The sequence below is a fragment of the Hipposideros armiger genome, unplaced genomic scaffold (genome assembly GCF_001890085.2).
Source record: "Hipposideros armiger isolate ML-2016 unplaced genomic scaffold, ASM189008v1 scaffold_93, whole genome shotgun sequence".
Taxonomy (NCBI): domain Eukaryota; kingdom Metazoa; phylum Chordata; class Mammalia; order Chiroptera; family Hipposideridae; genus Hipposideros; species Hipposideros armiger.
This window is the reverse complement of record NW_017731443.1, coordinates 1,603,559-1,610,554: the sequence shown is the minus strand read 5'-3', so window position 1 is coordinate 1,610,554 and position 6,996 is coordinate 1,603,559.

The window sequence follows — 6,996 nt, the reverse complement described above, 5'->3', positions numbered from 1 at the left end:
TGCTGGAACATTGGTGATCCAGACCAGAACCACTGGGTGCCTGTGCCCACTTGGGCCCCTAACTGACCTCTGCTCACGTTTGCACTTTTGTACAACGGGCCGAGGCCGTTCCAAGCCTGCGCAGACGCGTGGAAGTCCCGGGCAGGGGGCGGGCCAGGACTAGGACTGCCTGCCATTTGAAGCAGCACACCTACAGGGACAGGACTTACTTCCCAGAGAGGGTACATGGGGTGATCCTGTCACCTTCTGCCTTGAGCACAGGGGCAGGTGCTGCTGGTCCCATGGACAGCAGAGCCAGGAGCACTGGCACAGAGCGCCCTGCAAACCCTGGCAGCGGAGGAGCTGGCAGCAGCCCACCTGGTGGTGCTTCTAACGCTCAGGGCTGCGGGGGCTCTGCCCTCCCACAGGAAGAGGCACACATGTGCACAGCTGTAGACCTGTGTGGGCGCACACACAACAGACCTTTCCACATATCACCTCACTTTTAAGAAATCCACTACAAGGTGCCAAGGAGGTTTTATTTCCTTTTTTTTAAAGATGACAAATGTATAGATATTAATATATTTTTGGTGCCAATGGCGACTATTTTTAAGAGGATGGAGCTGGCTTATCTCCCTCCCCATGTGGTTCTATTTATCCTGGACATTTCACACCTCCTCTGGGCCTTGGCTCTGGGGTGGCTGCTCTGACCCACCCCGTCCTTCGTCCCTCCTGAGATGTTTGACCTGAGCCTGCCTGGTTACACTGCCCTTTCTGTTCTCCCCCTTCCGCTGGGACAGCACATCACGCCTTTTGCTCTTCCCACCCACATCCTTTCCAAGCAAGCCTCGGGGTTTCCGAGGCCCTCCTTGTCTCCTGATGACATACCTTTTGTGGAACAACTCACCGTTCTGGAGGCCGAGGGCTTGTCCAACTACAGCTTTAGGGGTAAGCCAGGTGGGATGATGAACCTTTGAGAGACTCAGAGCCCATGACCTGAAGTACTGAAAACACAGGGTGAGGCTGCCAGGTCTCTTCTTTTCCTGGTTGAGTAAAAAACCTGAAAGCAGCAAGTAATTGGGACAGAATAATAACCAGACACATCAGAAATCTATGCAGAGGGCGGACAGTATTAGACATTAAACAAATTATATTTGTAGCCTCTTTGGGGACTGTTTTTCAAATGGCGAGACTGGGTCTCGAGCGCCTGCGAGTCGCCATCTCTGGGCCGGCTGGTTCCATCCTAGGGACTCGACCAGGCTCTATTGGCTTGGCTGGGTTTCCTGCTAATAACAGGAAAGGGATGTGGGTCAAAGGGGAGAGACGGGCCGGGGTGGGAGCCAGCCTGCTGAAGAAAGAGAAGGCAAACTCGAAAGAGGTCCACAGAGCACAGCGGCTGGGCTACCCTGGAAGAGCGGCGTGGGCACAGTTCCAGGCTGAGGGGCAGGAGCCTCTCGGACTTCCCTCCAAATGTGGAGAATTGTTCTGGAAGACTTGTTTTATTTTACCTTAGAGTGTGTGGGAGCTGCTGTATTCTGGAAGTTAATATAGTATAAAACAACAGTATCTGGAAGCTCTGTTTACATTCCTGTGTTCTTGTTTGTTGCTAATCTGAGGAAGTCACAAGGTTCTGTGTTGTCTATTCTATTTTATAACTTTCTCCCCAATTATTAAAATCAGAGAAACTATGGTGTTTCTATGTTTCTGCTTTTTTGTCTTATAGGCCTCTTTCCACTTGCAGGAAAATGAATCAAAACAATTGATGCGTTCTGTTCAAAGTTTTACCGTTTCTGGTTATCAGTGGGCCTCACGTCAAGACAAGGACCCAACCCAGACAGATTAAGTGGCCTGCCCAGGGTCTCGGTAGTCAATGCCTGCTGACTCCTGGACCACGTGCTCTGCTCTCGGCAGCAGCAGTGGGGCCTCCCCCGGGTTGTCTCCACAGGCTGGGGCAATAACTCGGGGTCCAGTCTTGGCTGCTCTTTTCAGCATTCTGCCAGGACCACAGGAGGAAGAGCCGCATTCCCAAATAATAGGGCACAAAGTTCATGTCACTTCCCAGGCAGACGCCTAACTATAGGGATGGCCACCCTTGTCCTGTGCCAGGCACATGAGCTCACTTGATCTTCCAGCTACCTCTGAGGTAGGGGTTATCACCACCTGGCAGAACGATGTTAGGTAGCTGGCCCAAAGTCCCCTGAAAAATGAGTAATGGAGCTGGGACACAAACCAGACAGGCTCAGGGTCTATGCTTGGAAGCACTTAGTACACTGTGATCTAGAGACCAGCATGGCACCTCGAGGCAACCCAAAGTGAAGAAAATTTAGAGATGACCTGTCCTCCATTACCTACCCAGGATCTCTCAGGGGACCTGATAGCTCTGGGGACCCTGATACCAGAGTCCCAGGCCAGTGTTTTTCCATCATGCCCCTGCCAGATGGACGAGGAACAGGAGGGGAGCTGCCAGGCTTGGGCCCTTGGCATGATGTTCCAGGAGACGTGAGAAGGGTTGGTGCTGTGAGGAAAGAGGAGAACGTTGATCTGACCTCTAAGGCTCCCTGTGAGAAGCCCAGGTTGGAAAGGGCCACTAACCCTCCTATGTCTCTTTAAATAAGTAGGCACAGAGGATTTCTCTTTATCTCTAGAAGCTCCAGTGTGAAAGGCCAACCAAATCCCCTATTTACGTGTCCAAGGATAAGCAGAACCCATTGTTGGGAAACCAGATGATTAACTGCTATGTAAACTTTAAGAGGAGCCAGACAGAGATGGGAGTGGGGGGTCCTGGGGCTGCCCCTGAGCCTCTGCTCTCGCTCCCACTCTTCAGATGAGCTCAAAGGTGGGACATCACTCAGAGGAGCCCTTCCCTAGCAGGCTTAGGCCAGACAGTCACATTTTGAGGGCCCATAATAATCTGCAGACTTTGTAGGATGGGTGCCATGAGGAAAACAAAAAAATATGGCCGGGGGCGCGGGGGGGGGGGCGATCCTCCATTGACTGGGAAATAAGTCTTAGCCAGGACAGAGAAGAGATTAATGCATGTCAATATATAACTAAGGACAAATGGTATGGCCAGGCTACAGATGCTATGGAACCCAAAAAGCAGTCTTTTGTATTTGAAAGAATAAAGACTTCTTGGAAGAGGTGGTGATCTAGCTGGGCTGGAAAAATGGGAGGATCTGAATAGAACAAAAGAGAAGGAAAGGTGTTTTGGGGAGGAAAAGAATGGGATCAGACTCAGGAGAGAGGAGGTGGGCAATAGGGTGGGCAGCAGGTCGCACTGCAGGCATGCCTCCGAGATGCTGCGGGTTCGACTCCAGACCGCCTCAATAAAGTTTTGCAATAAAGTGAGTCATAGTCTTTTTGCTGGTGGAGGGCCTGGCCTTCAATTTGTAAGAAATGCAACGTCTGTGAAGCACAAGAAAGCGAAGCACAGTAAAGTGAGGGATGTCTGTATTTCCATCAACAACCTGGATACTTGGGTCATTCAGTCAGCCACACCACAGGCATTTTCTGAGCCCTGCCCAGGTGCCAATAAGAACGGGTAACAAAACACGATTCTGAGAGACGAGATCCTGAGCTGGCTGGGACCCAACAAGAGGGCCTTAACGGGGATGAAGGCAGAGTCCTGTTTTTATACCCATAACAAAGCAACCAAGTGTAGGGTGGGGGAACTTTACAACAGGAAGTGCTATGAAGGTTTGTACTTTATATTTTTATGTATTTTCTAATTTTTTTTACAATGAGCATATATTATCTTTACAATCAGAAGAAAATGAAGTTATAAAACAATCTAGGGGTTTTAGTCGATTTGAAGTTCGACACGTCAACAGGGAGATGGGGCTGCCTCCCCGGAAAAGCTAGCGTGATCTTGGACAATAACAGATGCGTGGTGTCAACTACCAAGATCACCTCCCTCTGCTTTGGGCTAGTCACCAGTCAGTGGGTGGCAGGGGAAGATCAGAGCCGGGGTTTGAGGCCCAGCCCTGTCTCTTGCTGTCTGTGTGACCACGGGCAAGTGACCTAACCTCTCAGTTTCCTCATCTATAAAATGAAGTGGGTCCTAAGTTCAAAAGTCCTTTTTTGTTATAAAGACTTTGTCTCTAGGCCCCCATCTCCATAAAACCCTTGAAGAAACTCGCTGACAAACTGGAGCGGATATGAGGAGGCGCTAAAGGCTGAGAAGGGGCTCTGTGAGTGGGAAACAACATGGCCGCTGGCTTGAAGCGGAGGGAAAGGCTTATTCTAGTGGTTCCAGAGGCAGAACCTGAGCTGAGAAGTGAGGATTTGAGGGGAGCAGACCCTGTTGTAGGAAGCCCTGGCACAGCTTGAGCATGGAGTGGCTGCTCGGGACGGAGGAGCCCCGGGCACTGTCACTGGAGGGCTGTTGGCCAGGCTGGGAAGCCCTTTGTTGGGAATCTCTAAAGGGACTCCATCATGGGATTGAAGACTGGACAAAATAATCTTCAGGACTCTTTCCACCATGAAATTCGAAAAGGTGCAGTGGTCATGACTTCCAGGCCTAATCACTGTCCCTAAGAAGGCAGAGCCAGGGTGAAAATGCTGGTAAACAGAATGAAACGGAAAGGAAAACACGGGAAAGTGTGAGACCAGCTGGAAGGCTGTTCCTGTCCTCTGGGCTTGGGGTGATGAAGACCTGACTCCTGTGGGCAGGGGCTCCCCTCTCACTGCCACTGGCTCTGTCCCATCCTCTGGGGCCATCCAGGACCTGTCTACTCTCACAGGCGATGGCAGTCACTTGACCCAGGATGTTCCAAACTCTTCATATCCCAGACCATTCTGCCCTCCTTCTTTCCTCATGCCAGCCCCCTCCCAAGTTCCTAGCGTCTGTTTTGAAACTCCATCTCCCACCCCCACCCCCGTCCCCCACGCCAATAGGTCACAGCTTGTATAGTTCCTATAAGCAATCAGTCCATTCCTCTCAATTCCACCCTGAGATTGCCCTCCTTGCCTGGCAGCTCTTCTGGGCAGCAGGCTCACTGAGAAGCTGGCACCTGGGGATCCAGGTCCTATGCCACTGTGGGGCCAGTGCTGGAAGGGAGCTTGAGGCAGGTGTGGAGATTCTGTTCCTGGATAAGGATGGTACATTGAGAATCGGATCCGCCAGGTTGTTTCCTGAATGTAAAAACTGGTATCAAGTGACTGATTTCCTCTGCTCCCCACCTGTTCTCTTTACATAAAACGAGTGAGTACTTCTACCCTGTCCAATCTTTCAAAGTAGAATAAAGCACCAATCAGGAGTCTAAAAATGGTTCAGAGATGTGCGGGGTGGGGAGCCATTGCACTGCCTGACCTGCCTAAAATCTCAAATGAGAGCACCCCGCCTGTCTTCAGTCTCCACCTCTGACTTCAGACTTGAGGGGCAGCTAACATGTCCCCCACTGTGACCCAGAGGAAACCTGGGCAGAGCTGCCCAAGGCAGAGAGCAAGTGAGCTCTGCTGCTGTGTCCAAGCTGCGGGGCCACGCTGCCCATGAGCACCACAGCAGCACATCTCATTCCCCAGAGCAGAGGGACCTTTTGGGTGGGAGCGGCTCCTGGGGCAGGCACAGAGACGCCGCACCAGTCACTCACTGCTAAACCCCGAGTTCTTGGAGCAAGCATTTGGCTTGAGGCACACCCGCAAATAGTCTTGCAATGGTAGCTAATCACCACTTCCATTTATTGAGCTCCTACTACGCGCCAGGCAGCAGCGTGCTGCGCTTCTGTCTGACATCATTGCTATTTGCCACAACAACCCTGGGAGGTAGTTGTTATTGTTCCTATTTTTAGACAAAGAAGTTGAGGTTCAGGGAGATTCAATATCTTGCTCAAGGTCACACGGCTAGTAAGTGAGAAGGAAGCCTCTGGCTTGAGGGCTGCCGGACTCTCGAATTGGGGCTCTTGTCTCTCAAATTCGCAATGATTATGAAACGGGAAACCCTTCCTTTTCAGCTCTTTATTTATTGACACTGAGCACCTACTCTGCGCCAAGCGCTGCACTGAGGCATTGGGGCTGAGGGTGAATAAAGCGGGTGAATCTGCGCTCCCGAGTTCACCTTCTGGTGGGGGAAACAGATGTGACCTATCAGTGGGTGGAAGGGACAGGTGCACTAGCGGGTGAGAACTGAGGACAGCAGAAAGGGGGCCCGTCCCCCACCCCCACCTCCCCGCCCGCCCGGGGGCTCCACCTTCCAGCAGAGATCTCTGAAGCTCCCAAATGTCACCCTTGTCAATAGAGATGGGAAAAGGGAAAGGAGGGGGGAACCCCGACACTGTTGAGCCCCTACCCACCAGACCAGGAGAGCAAAGCCTAAAGAGACCAACAAGCAGCCAAGGTCACCACGGCCACCTGGCAGCTTGGACTGGCTCTCTCCAGGACATCACACTGTCTTCCCAGGACATGTGTGGAAATGCAAGAAAAGAGAGTTCTGGAAACATCTAAGCCCAACTTCAGGGAGAAAGCCGAAGTCCTCAGAGGGCAAGTAAAGGGGTAAAGGGGGTCAAGGGCGTTGGGGTGGAGCTCCTGCCACAGAAATGCCAGGTGTGCTTGTTCCTGTTAAGCCACTGCTGTCTGAAACATTCCTGTTAAACTTGGAGAAAGGGAGGGAGGGGACTGAGAGTGGGTCAGGACGTTCCAAACCCACAGGAGCTCTGACATGAACTCCCAACATCCGCCCCCATGCACGCCCTGACCTCCTCCCTACAGTCCCAGTTTTCCAAGGTAGTGATCTTGGTAAGAAACTCATCCTGTCCTCACCACCTCGGCTCCATCCAGTCCAGCCGGCTCCAGCCTGGCCCCCTCCCTCCCTCCCCCGCCTCTGCGGGGGACTCCAGGTAACAGGCCCAGGCGCCTCCCCCTCCCCACGCGCAGCGGGTGAGCTGCTGGAGGAACCCAGGAGAACTGGTAGAACTCGTGTCCCTTTTGCCAGAGGCACAAACGAACCTGCCAGCAGTAATAACAGGGCAAAGGAGCGGACCCACCTGAGACTCCGAGAGAGGAGGAAGGCTCGCTGCCAAC